We start from the raw sequence: 18,295 nt of genomic DNA, 5'->3' as shown, positions 1-18,295 counted from the left end.
CTTCAATAAAAATATATACACAATTTTTTAATTAAAGAAATAAAATGTATAAAGCAAATGCACAATCTCACATCATTTTGGATGTAAATTCAAAGGTCTTTTCCTTGAACACTGAACTGACAACTAGATTTTTCTATTATCTTTTTGTCCAAACTATTCATTTAATGCAATATTGTTTTATAGTTTCCATTTATTTAAATGGAGTAAACTTTATGGATATTGTGTAATAGTCAAAGTAAAAAATAATTTCATATTTTAATAACTTTTTCTAATGTTTTATAATTGTGCTGCCCACAAATACTTTATCAGGTATTTGAAAGCAACTTGCTATTCCAACTTACAAATTCATTTTAATAAAATCAGTCACCTTTTTGCATGCATATTTCATTAGCATATGTGCTGTTTGTTTATATCTCTATTTCTATTTTTCAGCTTTCTCAAGGTATAATTGCCAAATAAAAATTGTATATATTTTAAGTTTACATCTTGTCATTTCAATGCACTCATACATTGTGAAATGATTATATCACAATAAAGCTAATAAATACATCTGCCAACTCGCATAGTGGTAAGAACATTTCTTGTGATAAAAACATTTAACATTTGAGATTGACTTTCTTTACAGATTTGAACTATAGAATACAATTAACTATAATCACCATGCAGTATAGTATATCTCCAGAAATTATTCATACTTTGTAACTGAAATTTTGCACCCATTGATCGATATCTCTGCATTTACCCACCTCCTAAGCCCCCGGTAACCACCATTCTACTCTCTGAGTCTATAAGTTCAATATGGTAGATTCCATATATAAGTGAGATCATGACAGACGTGGGCTTAAAGTGAATAGATAAAAAATGTAATTTGAAAAGAATGGCAGCCAAAAGAAAGGAATTGTAGCCATACTTATATCTGAAGAAAATAGACATCAAGCCAAAAAAGTAACAAAAGACAAATAAGACAATATATAATAATAAAGGGGATAATTCGTAGAGAACATATTAACAGTGATTAATATATATGCACCAAAGGTAGGAGAATTAAAATATATAAACAATAATTAATGGATCTTAAGGGAGAAATTCCCAGCAATAAAGTAATAGTATGGGAATTTAGCTCCCCACTTACATCAATAGGTAGATCATCCAGACAGAAAGTTCATGAGAAAAGAGCAACCTTTAACGAAATACTAGACCAGATGGATTTGATAACTATATACAGAACATTCAATCCAACTGAAGCAGAATACAAATTCCCCTCAAGTGCACCTGAAACTTTCTCACTGTCAGACCATATTTTGGGAAACAAAGTAAATCTGAATAAATTTAAGACATCTGAAATTATATCAAGAAACTTTTCCAGTCACAATGGTAGAAAATAAGAAATCAATTGCAAGATAAAAACTGGAAAAATCACAAACATGTGGAGACTGAAAAACGTTCTACTAAACAATTATTGAGTTTACTAATAAATCAAAAGAATTCAAGAATTACCTGAGACAAATGAAAATAAAAGTAAGACATATCAATATCTATAGGATACAGCAAAAAATACTACTAAGAGGGAATTTTATAGTAATACAGGCCTACCTCAAAAAACAAGAAAAATCTCAAATAAACAACTTACCCTTCAGAATGCCTGGCCTTATACCACCATCCTCTGTGCTGCTCCTGAGGCTCTGGGAATACCAGCTTATCCTCCCCTTGCTGTTCCATCTGAACTTGTATTTACTTCCTGCCACACATGTGAAATGACAAAGTGCACCCTGTGGGCTCCACTGTGCCCTATATGCCTTCCTGGATATCCCCACACTCCATAACCCAGACAAGGCCCTCATCCATGAGCATCATCCATTTATAAAAAAAGTATTTGTATTAAAATCTATTTTGCAGATTGACCAACATGGCAGAGAACAAAGACCCTGAGCTCACCTTCTCTTATGGGCACACCAAAATCACAGATATTTGCAGAACAGCCATCAATAAAAAAGACTGGAACCTATTAGAAAAGATTCCCTACAAATAAATATATGAAGAAGGAACCACAACAAGACAGGTAGCAAGGGCAGAGTCATGATATAGTCAAGTCCCATACACTTGGGCTGGTGACCCACAAATGAGGGAGTAATTACAATGGTAGAAATACTCTCAAATGAGTGAGAGATATTAGATCCATGTTGGGCTGCCAGCCCCAGGGGTCCTGAAATGGGGAGATGAGAGCCCAAAGAATTTGACTTTGACAGCCACCAAGGTTAAATTTCAGGAATCCCAGAGAGCTAGGGGAAATAGAGACATCACTTATAAAGGGTTAACACAAAACCTCACATGCTCCAGGACCCAGGAAGGAAGCAGTAATTTCATAGGACCCTGGGTCAGACATACCTGCTGATCTTGAAGGGTCTCCTGAAGAAGCAGGAGGCAACTGCAGCTCACCAAGGGGACACAGACACTGGCAGCAGACATTTGGGAAAGCTCATTCTATCACACGGTCCATGGTCCTGGAAAATACCATTGTAGACTCCTCCCTCTATCTTAACCCCAGGACTCAGCCCTGCCCTGGCCAACAATCTGTAAGTGACAGTGCTGGGACACCATGGGCCAAGCAACTAACTGTGGAAACAGCTCCACCAACCAGCAGACAGGATTCCTTAAGAACTTCTGAGCCCACAGCTACCTCTGGACATATCTCTGTCCACCAGAGGGCTCAGTACCAAGCTCTATACACTAGTGGGCAAGCACCAGCCTAAGAATCCACTGATCCCTAGCTCCACCCTTCAGGAAGCCTACCCTAGCCTCAAGACCATCCTCACCATGAGGGCAGACAGAAGATACAAAAAGTCATATACTCAAAGGCTACAGAATCAGCCTACCCACCAGCAGGCCATACATTTCCCTGGGACCAGATGGGCACTGGCCTTACCCACCAATGAGCCTGGCCTTGTGAACAGCCCCATCCACCAGGGGACAGACATCAGCCAATGAAAACCACAGCTTCACAGCCTACAAAACCAGCCCAACTAACAGCAGGCAAGACCCTGCCCTGGGACCCCATGGGAAAAGGCCTTGCATGATATCAGGCAAAAACAAGTTTTGGAACAACCTAGACCCTACAGTGAACTGTGTCAGGAAGTGGTCCCAACCACCAGTGATCTGACACAATCTCTGGGACTGCTAGTCCCACAACAAGACCTAAAGACCCAGCTCTGTCCTCCAGTAGTATGACACTAAACCCAAGACATATAGTGGAATAAATACAACCTCCAGCAAATGGTGTTGGGACAGCAGCATGAAAATCAATAAAGCTAGAATACTCCCTCACACCATACACAAAAATAAACCCAAAATAGCTTAAAGACTTAAACATAAGACAAGACACAAAAAAATCTCCTAGAAGAAAACATAGGCAAAATACTATCTCACATACATCTCAACAGTGTTTTCCTAGGGCAGTCTACCCAAGACATAGAAATAAAACCAAAAATAAACAAAAGGGACCTAATTAAATGTACAAGCACTTCCATAACAAAGGAAACCATAAGCAAAAAAAAAAAAAAAAAGACAACTTACAGAATGGGAGAAAATATTTGCAAAAGATGAGAATGACAAGGGCTTGACCTCCAGAATACATAAACAGCTCATATGACTCAATAAGAAAAAGCAAACAACCCAATCCAAAAATGGGCAGAAGACCCAAACAAGAAATTCTCCAATGAAGACATATGAATGACCAATATCACATAAAAAAATGCTCAATGTCACTAATTATCAGAGAAATGCAAATCAAAACTACAATAAGGTATCACCTCACACTGGTCAGAATGGCCATTATTCAGAAGTCCACAAATGATAAGTGCTGTAGAGGGTGTGGAGAAAAGGGAACCCTCCTACACTGTTAGTGGGAATGTAGTTTGGTGCAGCCATTGTGGAAAACAGTATGGAAATTAATCTAGAGACTAAAAATAGACTTACCTTATGGCCCAGCAATCCCACTCCTTGGCATATACCCTAATTCAAAGACATTTGCACCCCAATGTTCATAGAAACACTATTTACAATAGCCAAGACACGGAAACAGCCTAAATGTCCATCAACAAATGACTGGATAAAGAAGACGTGGTATATTTATACAATGGAATACTATTCAGCCATAAAATGATAAAATATGCCATTTGCAACAACATGGATGGCCCTAGAGAATGTCATTCTAAGTAACATTAGCCAGAAAGAGAAAGAAAAATACCAATGTGAGGAGGTCAAGATGGCGGAGTAGAAGGACACTCGTAGCTCACCCTCTCCCACAAATACACGAAGACTCACATCCACAGAACCACACAGCCAACCAGAGCACCTGCGGAACTCCGACAGAATATCGTCCTCTTCAAAAGATAGAGACGCCAAAAATCTGGTAGGAGAAAAGGAAAAAAGAAAGAACAAAAGGCAAAACAGAGTGGGACGGGTCCTGATGGGAGGGAGCGGCAAAGGATGACTGGCTCTTGTTCGCTGGGTCTCTCCTCTCCAATGGAGAGGCCAGCGGGACAGAGGGGGAGCCTCCGAGGCTTGGATCTGTACAGAGCAACACTTGACTGACAGAACTAAGTTAAATGGGCACAGAGGGTCCCTGTGACACCCAGCCTGAGACGCAGCCCTGACAGCTGGGGCAGGGTCAGGCTGTCTGAAACGGGTGGGGGATAGGGACTGCTGCACTGAGGCAGCCCTGGGGGAATGCAGGGGGCTGCACGCCATGGCTGTGGGTGCACAGGGCAGAACAACCTGGGCCCTCCATAAAACAGCAAGGCTGATGTGCCCTGGGGGGAAGGGTGCATACACCCATCTCGGAAAACCCACGGAAAGTTTTTGGGGGAAGAAAGGCGGGGCTCAGGCAAAGCCGCCATATCCTCTGGCGCTTAGTACCCAGGTGGAGGCGGAAGCAAAACCAGCATCCATACCTAAGGACTTAGCAGCCTCAGAAGCCAGACTGAGACTTGTCTACAGCCCGAGGCAGATAGGACCCTTCCGACCTAGTCCCTCAGAGAATTTGCTCTGCCAAGACAAACAAAGAGCTGGGTTTTGACCCGGAGCAGGGACAGGGCTGTTCCTTGGTCTTCCCCGAGCCCGCCTGCAGAACACCGACCCGAGGCAGAGTGCACAGCGGCACAGAGCAGCGGAGCAACCAGCACCGGGAGAGGGAGGGCAGCCCCCCACCCTTAGGGCAGGAACGCAGCCCCTGACCGCGGTCCTGGGAGGGGGCGTGACCCGCCCTCTTACCTGGCGAGTCTGCAACATCTGACTGTGGCATCGGAAGGGGCAGTGATCCGCCCGCCCACAGCAAAGGAGAGCTGCACCTGACCCAGTGTTGGGAGGAGGCGTGATATGCTTGCCGACAGGCACTGGGAGCAGCACCGATAAGGGCTTCTGGAAACAGCAAGCTGAGCTTCCAAAACAGGACTAAGATGGAAAGACTTCACATTAAAAGCACACAGTCTCCAGGAGAACACCGACCCCCCCCTTTTTTATTTAAATCTGTTTTACTTGATCTATTTTCTATTACCCTTTTAATTTTTACTTCTTAAACAATTATATATACCCCCAGTTTTAATCACTTTTAAATTATTTAAAAATATTTTTATTATTATTTTTAACAATCCACAAGATTTCATTATTATTTCTATTGGTTTTGATGTCCTGTTATGGATTATACACAGGTTTCAAATATATCTTTTCCTCTTTTCTCTTTTTTAAAGGTTTTTAAAGGATGTCTCAACCCAATTTCTATTCTGCTTCAACTTGCTCTTTTATTCATTATACACTGTTTTCAAACCTTTTTTTCTCCCTTCTTTTAAAATTCTTTCTGTCTCTCTCTCTTTTATTTTTCTTTTCTAAGTTTTATTCCTACATAGACATTAGATAGATAAACTCCTTAAGGACCACAACAGATAACTGAAACTCCATGAACCACAGTGCCAGAGAGACATGAGTGAGATGAAGAAGCAGAGAAACCATTCCCAATTAAAAGAACAAGAGAAATCCCCTGAAAGAATGATCAATGAAATAGACACTGATAGCCTACTAGATCAAGATTTCAAAAAAGGAGTGATCAAAGTACTGAAGGAACTAAAAGAGACAGTGTTTAGAGATATAAAATATGTCAAAAATGAAATCAAAGCTATAAAGAAGAGCCAAGTAGAATTGGTAAGCTCACTGGCTGAGATGAGGAGTAATCAAAAGGCTATGCAAAGCAGACTAGAAAATGCAGAGGAACGAATTAGTGACCTAGAAGACAGGACAGTAGAAAGCACCCAATCAGAACAGCTGCAAGATAAACAAATACAAACAAATGAAAATAGCATAAGGGAAATATGGGATAATACAAAGCGTGCCAATCTTCACATAATAGGAGTCCCAGAAAGGGAAGAAAGAAGAAAGGGGATTGAAAAGGTTTTTGAAGAAATCATGATTGAAAACTTCCCAAACTTAAAGAAGGAATCAGACATCCAAGTACAGGAAGCTCAGAGGGTCCCAAACAGGAAAAAACCAAATAGACCTACACCAAGACATATCATAATTAAGATGGCCAGATTCAAGGATAAAGAAATGATCCTAAAGGCAGCAAGAGAAAAGCAAAGAGTGAGCTACAAGGGAAACCCCAGAAGGCTTTCAGCTGATTTCTCTACACAAACACTACAAGCCAGAAGAGAGTGGCAAGATATATTCAAATCCTGAATGAAAAAAAGATGCAGCCTAGGTTACTTTATCCAGCAAGGCTATCAATTAGGATAGAAGGAGACATAAAGAATTAAACAGACAAGAAAAGCTACAAGAGTTAAGCAACACTAAACCCATGCTAAAAGAAATAATGAAAGGTCTACTCTAAATAGAAAAGCAGCAGAATGCTACAGAAATGAGAAACTCACAGCTGGAAAGGTGATAACTCATGAATTACAAATAAAATAAACATGAAATTTTAAAAGAAGACATACAAAGCTTTGAGAATGGGAGAGGGAGCCAGGAAAATATAGAATATTTTTTTCTTTCTTTTTTAAATTTTTCGTTCTCAGTAGGATGGCTTTGAGTTCATGTTACTATCAGTTTAATAAAAGCAGTTATAGTAATGGGCTAATACACTTACAAGAAAGGGTAACCACAAACCAAAAACTTACAAGGGAGTCAGAAAAACTAAATAAAAGCCATGAAAATACAAAGGAAAATTACCAAACCACAAAAGGAAGAAGAAAGGAACAAAGAGGAAATATCAAATCAACTGCAAAGATAAATTCAAAATGGCAATAAACACACATCTATCATTAATTACTGTAAATGTTACCAGACTAAATGCTCCAGTCAAAAGACATAGAGTGGCATACTGGATAATAAAGCAAGAACCTTCAATATGCTGCCTACAACACACCCACTTTAGGGAGAAGGAAATATATACATTGTGAGTGAAAGGATGAAAAAGGATATTCCATGCAAATGGAAAAGCCAAAAAAGCAAGTGTAGAAGTACTTATTTCAGACAAAATAGACTTTAAAACAAAGGCCATAAAGAAAGATAAAGAAGGACATTTTATAATGATTAAAGGAGTGATACAAGATGAGGATAATACACTCGGTAATATATATGCACCCAATATAGGAACACCTAAGTACATAAAACAATTAATAACAGAGGTTAAATGGGATATGGATGGGAATACAATCATAGTTGGTGATTTTAACACCACATTAACATCATTAGACAGATCTTCCAGACAGAAAATAAATAAGGCAACAGAGAAATTAAACAATACAAAAGAAAAATTAGTTTTCGTGGATATTTTCATAGTATTATACCCCCCCCAAAATAGGATATACATTCTTTTTAAGTGCACATGGAACATTTTCTAGGATTGATCATGTACTTGGGCAAAAAAGAAACCTCGACAATTTTAAGAAGATAGAGATTATCTCAAGCATCTTTACAGACCACAATGCCATGAAACTAGAAATCAACAACAGAGTAACAGAGGAGAAAAAAAGTAAAGCATGGAGATTAAACAATAGTTTATTAAAAAACCAATGGGTCAATGAGGAAATCAAAGTTGAAATTAAAAAATATCTTGAAGCAAATGAAAACGAAAGCACAACCACATAAAATTTATGGGACACAGCAAAGGCAGGCCTAAGAGGGAAGTTTATACCGATACAGGCTTTCCTCAAAAAAAGAAGAACAAAATCAAATAAACAATTTAACCCACCAGCTGAAAGAACTACAAAAAATACAATAAAAAATCCCAAAAGGCAGCAGAAGGAAGGAAATTATAAAGATTAGGGAGGAAATAAATAAAATACAGATTTAAAAAACCATAGAAAAGATTCAGTCAAACCAAAAGCTGGGTTTTAGAAAAAGTAAATAAAATCGAAAAACTTATCCCAATCTCACAAAGAAGAAAAAAGAAAGAGCACAAATTAGCAAAATAAGAAAGGGAAATGGAGAAATTACAACAAACAAAATAGAAATACAGAATATCATACGAGAATACTATGAAAAACTATATGGAACCAAACTGTATAACCTAGAGGAGATGGACAAGTTTCTGGAAACATACTGTCCACCAAGACTGAATCAAGAAGAAACTGACCACTTGAACAAACTGATCACTAGAAATGAAATCGAAATGGCAATTTAAAAACCTCCCTACAAATGAAGGTCCAGGACCAGACAGCTGCACCAGGGAATTCTACCAAATATCCAAAGAGGAACACATATGAGTCCTTCTCAAACTCTTCCAGAAGATTGAAAAAGAGGGAATACTTCCAAACTCATTCTATAAAGCCACCATCACCCTGATACCAAAACCATGCAAAGACACCACCAAAAAATAGAATTATAGGCCAATATCAGTGATGAACATAGATCCCTAAATCCTTACCAAAATATTAGCAAATAGAATCCAACAGCACATAAAAAAGATTATACATCATGACGAAGTGGGATTCATCCCAGGGGCACAAGGGTGGTTCAACATACACAAATCAATCAATGTAACACATCACATCAACAAGAGAAAGGACAAAAACCTCATGATCATCTCAATCGATGCAGAAAAAGCATTTGATAAAATTCAACACCCATTTATGATAAAAAATCTCACCAAAGTGGGTATAGAGGGAATATATCTCAACATCATAAAAGCTATATATGACAAACCTACAGCCAGCATAGTACTAAATGGTGAAAAACTCAAAAGCTTCCCACTAAATTCTGGGACAAGACAAGGATGCCCACTATCACCACTCCTATTCAACATAGTCCTGGAAGTCCTAGCCACAGCAATCAGGCAAGAGAGAGAAATCAAAAGGATCCAAATTGAAAAAGAAGGGGTAAAAGTGTCACTATATGCCGACGACATGTTACTATATATAGAAAACCCTAAAAGGTCCACCCAAAAACTACTAGAGCTGATTGAAGAATTCAGCAAGGTAGCAGGTTACAAGATTAACATTCAACAACCAGTTGCATTTCTTTACAATAATGATGAATCAACAGAAAAAGAAAGTAAGGAAACAATCCCCTTTAAAATAGCACCCAAAGTAAAAAAGTACCTAGGAATAAATATAACAAAGGAGGTGAAAGAATTATACACAGAAAACTGTAAACCATTGATGAAGGAATTTAAAGAAGACTTTAAAAAATGGAAAGATATCCCATGCTCTTGGATGGAAGAATCAATATAGTTAAAATGGTCACATTGCCCAAGGCAATCTACAGATTTAATGCAATCCCTATCAAATAAACCAGGACATATTTCACAGAACTAGAACAAATCATAATAAAATTTATATGGAACCATCAAAGACCTAGAATCGCCAAAGCATTATTGAAGAGAAAGAAAGAGGCTGGAGGAATAACCCTCCCAGACTTCAGGCAATACTACAGAGCTACAGTCAACAAGACAGCATGGTACTGATACAAAAACAGACATATAGACCAATGGAACAGAATAGAGAGCCCAGAAATGAACACACAAACTTATGGTCAACTAAACTTTGACAAAGGATGCAAGACTATACAATGGAATAAAGACAGTCTCTTCAGCCAATGGTGTTGGGAAAACTGGACAGCAGCATGTAAAACAATGAAGCTAGAACACTCCCTCACACCATACACAAAAATAAACACAAAATGGATCAAAGACTGAAACATAAGATACAATAAACCCCCTGGAAGGAAATACAGGCAAAACATTATCTGACATACATCTCAAAAATGTTCTCCTAGAACAGTCTACTCAAGCAATACAGATAAAAGCAAGAATAACCAAATGGGACCTAATGAAACTTACAAGCTTCTGCACAGCAAAGGAAACCATAAATGAAACAAAAAGACAACCTACAGAATGGGAGAAAATTTTGCAAATGAAACCAACAAAGGCTTGATCTCCAGAATATATAAGCAGCTCATACGACTCAATAAGAAAAAAAATAAACAACCCAATCCAAAAATGGGCAGAAAACCTAAACAAGCAATTCTCCAAGGAAGACATACAAATGTTCAATAGGCACATGAAAAAATGCTCAATATCACTAATTATCAGAGAAATGCAAATAAAAACTACAATGAGGTATCACCTAACACCAGTCAGAATGGCCAACATTCAAAAATCCACAAATGACAAATGCTGGAGAGGCTGTGGAGAAAAAGGAACCCTCCTTCACTGATGGTGGGAATGCAGTTTGGTGCAGCCACTGTGGAGAACAGTATGGAGATTCCTCAAAAGACTTGGATTAGACTTACCCTATGACCCAGGAAACCCACTCCTGGGCATATATCCAGAAGGAACCCTACTTCAGGATAACACCTGCACCCCAATGTTCATAGCAGCATTATTTACAATATCCAAGACATGGAAACAGCCTAAATGTCCATCAACAGATGACTGGATAAAGAAGAGGTGGTATATTTATACAATGAAATACTATTCAGCCATAAAAACTGACAACATAACGCCATTTGCAGCAACATGGATGCTCCTGGAGAATATCATTCTAACTGAAGTAAGCCAGAAAGAGAAAGAAAAATACCATATGATATTGCTCATATATGAAATCTAAAAAAAAGAAAAAAAGCAAACAAGCAAAGCATAAATACAAAACAGAAATAGACTCACAGACATAGAATACAAACTTGTGGTTGCCAAGGGGGCAGGGGGTGGGAATTTACAGACTGGGATTTCAAAATTGTAGAATAGATAAGCAAGATTATGCTGTATAGCACAGGGAAATATATACAAGATCTTATGGTAGCTCACAGTGAAAAAAACTATGACAATGAATATATGTATGTTCATATATAACTGAAAAATTGTGCTCTACACTGGAATTTGACACAAAATTGTAAAATGATTATAAATCAATAAAAAAATTTTAAAAAATAAAATAAAATAAAATAAATTTATCTTAAATAAGGTGTTACACAAATAAAATATATGAGCTATTAAAAAGTGCCATATGACACTACTCATATGTGGAATCTAAAAAAAAGAAGGACAAATGAACTTATATATAAGATAGAAACAGACTCACATAGAATACAGACTTGAGGTTGCCAGTGGGGAGGGGAGTGGGAAGGGATAAACTGGGAGTTTGAGATTTGTACATACTTACAGTTATGTGTAAAATAGGTAAAGTTTATACTATATAGCACAGGCAAATATATTCAATACCTTGTAATATCTCCTGGTGAAAAAGAATATGAAAATGAACATATGTATATTCATGTATGACTGAAGAATTGTGCTGTACACCAGAAATTGACACATTGTAAATTGACTATATATCAATAAAAAATATTCTTAAAAAATAAAAGTCTGGAGTATGTGGTTTCCAGACTCACTTAATAGCTCAATAATATCAGGGATCTAGGTAAACATTTCTATTAGTCTCTTGGACTTTTCTTCATGATTGCAAGATGGTTATGGAAACTCCACACATAAGATCTTCAGAAAATCACATCCATTCTAACAGAAAAGAAGGGGAATGAGGTTAAAGTTTTATCCTTTTATAACAAAAGAAAATCCTTACAGGAAGCACCCTAAGAGATTTTCCCCGTATGTTTGAAAATATTTCCCAGGCCATATATGAGTCATCTGTCTACCACCAGCTCACAAGGAATATTAGGAAAGCTATTTGTTTTAAAGTTACCTGGTATTTTTTAAATCAGGTATGGTAAGAAATGTAGGCAGAGAAATGATTGTCATAAAGGAAGAAGTTTTGCATAACACAGTTCCCTAGAAATAAGAGACATATTTTGCCACACAGGCACGTGAGGAGTCATCAGGCTCAGGCAGTAGGGAAAGGGAAATGGAGAAACTGTGGACAAGTCTTTACTGTGCTTAGCACAGGAAGAAAATGGCAGGGCAGTGTAAGCAGATTCAGGACTAGTTAGATTGAATATTGTCAGTTGGCTCTGGGGTTTTCCCTAGTTGTCTGGTATCTGGTCCAGGGATGATTAAGGCAAATGGATAGTGGCCTATAGTTTGAAAGCCAGGGAGGGGAGGTGATTAGGACATGGACTCTAGATTTGTTGATTTTCATTTGAAAGGTGGTTTTAATATCTTTAGAAATTAGCTAACTCTGGGAGGGGCAGTCAATTCAGGGTCAGCAAGGTCCCAAGGTGTCAAAGCATCAAAACACAGAAAATAAAACATATAGTTAGTTGACATATATGTTATTATATGACAAAGAAGAATGAAATTATCATGATTGAGTGAAACATGTCATACTTCTTTGCTAGTTGCAGTCCTGAAGAAAATTAGTGTGCTGTTAGCAAGAAAGAAGGAAAGATGGTTGTGGGGAAGTAAACCATAAGGGTCTGGCACATGCTGATTTTCTGCTGACACCGGAGCTCTGCCTTGAGTTCCAGACTACTTGGTTGCAACCCTGGTTTTCTTTTTTCCTCTTGCTAGGCCCCTTAACAAGAGAGATGAATTCTTTATACATGAGTTCTCTCAAGCTGTTCTTTGAGTTTTGTTATTGATGGAGCAAACCCCTAGAAATGCAAAGTTACATCCTATTAAATTTTAACTGTTGCCTATTCACTAGACACATACTTTATCTCTTTCTGCTTATTGCTTCTCTCCTTGAACTTGAGTCTCAGTATGCCCCTTTGTACACTCTACTGTGGGCTGCCAGTCACCCTCATCTCTCTACTTCTTCCCCTTGCTATTCCTCCAGACCTTCATTTCTGCTGAAACTTGGCTTCCTCTGCCTTTCCAGGTGTGATCCCAGAATGGTTCATATCTGAGCCTGCCCATGATCATGACTTGGGCTTTTAAACATACAAACTGTTAAGCCTCATTACCTTGGTCAAGTTACACCTCTTTTATTAGTGAATAACATAATTTGATAAAATATTGAGATCCTCAAAGGTTATGATTTTAAGACTAACTATAGCCATTGAGTAATAAAAGTAAATAATAGGAACCTAATCTACCACTTCAAGTGATTAGCCTCCACACTGTTATAGTACCTAATTCTTTAGTTTCCCTCTTTTTCCTTACCTGGCTTTATTCAGCCTGAAACACACTATAAAGAATAAGGGGTGGGGAATACAAAGAAGGAAACTAAAATTTGTTGGGTTTCTACTATAGGAAAACTACTTTCACATATGCAATTTGTGATTTCTGACCACCATGACAAGCCTATATGATAGGTATTATTTTCCCAAATTTGAAAGACATAAAAACAAAGTTTCAGAGAACTTGAGTGACTTAAATTTACACAGCTTAATACATGGTATAACCTGTTAACAAGATACAAAGTTAGGAAAGAGATTTTCACTGTATTCCTTTATATATGTACATACACAGGGTTGCAACCATATATGTGTGTATGTACATATATATATAAATATATATACATATGGATATACACACATGTATGTAAATATGGATATATAGACTCATGTGGCTATATTACATATTCAACAAATTGAATTAAAACTAGGTAAATATAAATAAAAATAATTTACCAAGCAAAATACATTTGTCTTTTCTAATATGCTCATTTTGAAAAAGAAAAAGAAAAGATCAGTCATAAAAAGGAGGGTAAAATAATCTACTTATTTTTGCATTTTTAAAAAAGTTTCATATGCATGTACATATTTCATTAATTCTGAGGCATTTTTTAAACATTTTAACAACTCTAAAATCAAGAAACACCTTACTTGTAGTTAGTATTTAATAAAAATGTTTAGTGTTATATAAAATAATAGTTCATCTTATAATTTATGGCATTCTGGTTAAGATGATATATGATATGTCATAAGTCAATGTGATAATTAATTTAAGCTGTGCACATTATCATTACTATACTGATCTTATAATAGCCATCATCACACAAAGTCTGGTAATAAGTCTTTCATAAATCTCTGAAGGCAAAAATCTAATACCAAATCATATGTAATGTGTTTTTCACTTTACAAATGCACAGTAAATTAGCATATGTATATGAATAACTTCTGAAGACATATATGAGGAAGAATACATACTGGAATCATAGTAAGGCCTTAGGCAGAAAAACAAATATTGTTCTCCGTGATAAAAATTTGGTAATAGTATTTGTAGACAGGGGAGCAAATAAGGCCTCCCTGATATGATGAGAGTTTAAATATAAAATCAGCACATAATGGTGAAGATTAGATATACACAAAAGACACATTAATGTCAAAATACATCCTTGGCCAGAAACCCAAAGGGCAAGCAAAGTCTGAGTTTATTTGGTATGTCAGAAATCTTGCTGTGCAAATGGTATTAGAATGCAAATAAACAGAATATGCCAATTAAAAATGTGCCATATAGGAATAGGGGAAAGGGAGGCCCTGATCAGCAATGGAATGTAAAACAAATAAATAAATAAATAAAACTAGGAGGCAGTGGGGAAGAACAGGCCTTCCTAAGAGTGGATACTTTCATTCTCCTGGCCCTCAAACTCTGTTGGCAAGAGTCTCACCACCATGGAGATGATTATATCAAGCTTATTTGAATTTGTTTCACTGTGTGAATTATTAAACATCTTCCCTATCTTTGACTCACAAAGGGGTATTTTGACTCTAATTAGGCTCTCTAATGTGTCAAGAACCAAAAAGATACAGCTGCTGCTAATAATGCTACAGAGGTAAATAATAGTGTATATTTTAATATTTTTAAATCTTTCTTCTATTTAATAGGCAATATTCATGCAAATGCTATACTCAAAACACTATCCTAGGAGCATATCCACAAGGCACAACTTGCTCTTATTTATTTCACATCAGCCCAAACAATAGCTACACTTAAATTATACACAAATTCATTGGTTAGGGATATCAAATGATTCAAGGCAGCAACACACAAATTGTATGAAAAAAATAAACACTATAAGACTCAGACTTACAAAGTTTTCAGAAACACTTTTTATTCACAAATTTAACCAGAGATTCTAGTGAATGTCTTTTACTGCTGCACTGAGCTTTGATGCCAGAAACAAATATTTGATAAATGTAGGGTCACTGAAAGGAGACAACAAAACATGTTCTGTGGACAGCAAATAAAATCAAGACTATTGAACTTTTACTAGAAAGCTACAAACACAGGCCTCTTGGTTCTCACAGATTAGAGTGGAGGAGGGAATGAGAGAGTGACTATTTGTAATGTTTTCTGCCAGTTGTTTTGAAAACCTGTATAATTTTCTAGATAAATGTAAACTCACAAATTGAAATCAAAGTTGAAAGGCTGGATGGAAAGATTATAATAAAATAAATGAAAAATATCAAAGATGTATCTCCACATGGGTTTATATGTTAAGGATTAGAATACTCCATTTTTTTTTTGAAATTTCAGAGGACAAAGAATGATGAAACACACTTCCCAGTTCATATCATCTGATAACCAAATGGAATAAAGACATTCCAACTTTACTATGAACATAGATACAGAAATTCTGAATAAAATATCAGCAATTTGTAGCATACATCATATTAAAAGAAAAATATATAGTGACCAAGTAGGTTTTATTTTAGGTATTTGGGTGTGATACATATAATACTCAGGAAATTGTTTTGAAAAAGAAGGTTAAGCAAAGAAAGAACTGACTTGCATTGCAAAATGAAAAGATATGAAATCTGAAGGATTTTTCTCTAGTTTTACTGAGAAGTAATTGACATACATCACTGTATAAGTTTAAGGCATACAGCATGATTGAATATAAATTGAATCATTTACATGTATTTTGAAATGATTGCCACAATAGTTTCAGCTAATATCCATTATATAACATGGTTACAATAAAAAGAAAATAAGAAGGAAAAAATAATTTCTCTTTGTGATGAGAACTTTCAGGATTTACTCTCTTAATAACTTTTCTATATATCATACATCAGTGTTTACTATAGTCATCATGTTGTATATTATATTGCTAATCTTATTACTGAAAATTTGTACGCTTTCACCCCTTCCTCCAATTCTGCCTCTAACCACTCTCTGCCACTAACCACTCTCTGCCTCTGGTAACCACAAATCTGATCTCTTTTTATATAAGTCTTTATTTTTTGACTCTACATATAAATGAGATCATACGTTATTTGTCTTTCTCTGTCTGATTATTTCACTTAATATAATACCTACAAGGTCAATTTATGTTGTCACAAAAGTTTGATTGCCTCAATTTTTAAGGCTGAAAAATACTCCATTGTGTGTGTGTATGTGTGTGTGTGTGTATCAACATCTGTATCCATCGATGACATTTTAGGCTATTTCCATGTTTTGTCTTTGTAAATTAATGCAGCTATGAACATGGAGGGCTGCAGATATCTTTTTGAATTAATGTTTTTGTTCCCTTTGGATGTATTTCCAGAAGTGGAATTGGGTTATATGGTAGTTCTATTTTTAATGTTTTGAGGATCCTCCATACTGTTTTCCATAGTGGCAGTAAGTAATTACAATCCTACCAAGTGTACACAAGTATTTCTTTTCTCCACATTAAAGCCAGCATTTGTTACATTTTTTTTCTGTTTGATGATGGCCATTCTAACAGACATGAGGATATATCTCATTGTAGTTTTAGTTTGCATTTCCCTACTGACTAGTGATGGTGAGCAGCTTTTCATATACCAGTTGGCCTTTTATATATTTTACTTGGAAAAATGTCTACTTAGATTATTTGCCTATTTTATAATTGAGATATTTATTTTTTTTGATATTAGGTTTCATCAGTTGTTTCGATATCTTGGATTTTAACTCATTAGAAAATGGTTTCCAAATATTTTTCCATTACATATATTGTCTTTTAACTTTGTTGATCGTTTCTTTTGCTGTGCAAAAGTTTTTTTTAGTCTGATGTAGTCCCACTTGTTTATGATTTTGTTGCTTGTGCTTTAGGTGTCATATCCAAAACTCATTCACAAAATTATTAGAAAAATTCAAATCAAAACTACTGTGAAGTAGTCACAGTCAGATTGTTCATCATCAAAAAGTCAACAAGTAATAAATTTTGGAGAGAGCTAATGGGAATGAAAATTGGTGCAGCCACTATGGAGAACAATTTGGAGGTTTCTTTAAAAACTAAAAGTAGACTTACCATAGGATGCAACAATTCTGTTCCTGGAGATATATTCAGAGAAAACTCTAATTTGAAGATACATGCACTCCAATGTTCATAAGCAGCACTATTTACAACAGCAAAGACATGGAAACAACCTAAATGTCCATCTACAGATGAATGGATAAACAAGATACAGTATACATATATACACACACACACATACACAACAGAATATTACTCAGCCATAAAAAAAAAGAATAAAATAATGCCATTTGGAGAAACATGGATGGATCTAGAGATTATCATACCAAGTGAAGTGAGTCAGACAGAGAAAGACAAATATCATATGATATCACTTATATGTAGAATCTAAAATAAATAATAAAAATGAACTTAGTTATGAAATAGAAACAGACTCACAGACAGGAAAAAATTTATGGTTACCAAGAGGAAAAAGAGGGATGGATAAATTAGGAGTTTGGGATTAGCAGATACAAACTACTATATATAAAATAGATAAACAACAATGTCCTACTGTAAAGCACAGGGAACTAAATTCAATATCTTGCAATAAACCATAAAGGAAAAGAATATGAAAAAGAATATATATACATATATGTGTGTATATAGATATGTATTTATGTATATTTATGTATATACATTATATATAATAAAGGAAAGAAGAATATGATTATCCCAATAAACAGAAACATTTGACAAAGTTCAATATTCTTTCT

The sequence above is a fragment of the Camelus dromedarius genome, chromosome X (genome assembly GCF_036321535.1).
Source record: "Camelus dromedarius isolate mCamDro1 chromosome X, mCamDro1.pat, whole genome shotgun sequence".
Classification (NCBI taxonomy): Eukaryota; Metazoa; Chordata; class Mammalia; order Artiodactyla; family Camelidae; genus Camelus; species Camelus dromedarius.
Note: the sequence above shows the minus strand (reverse complement) of the source record.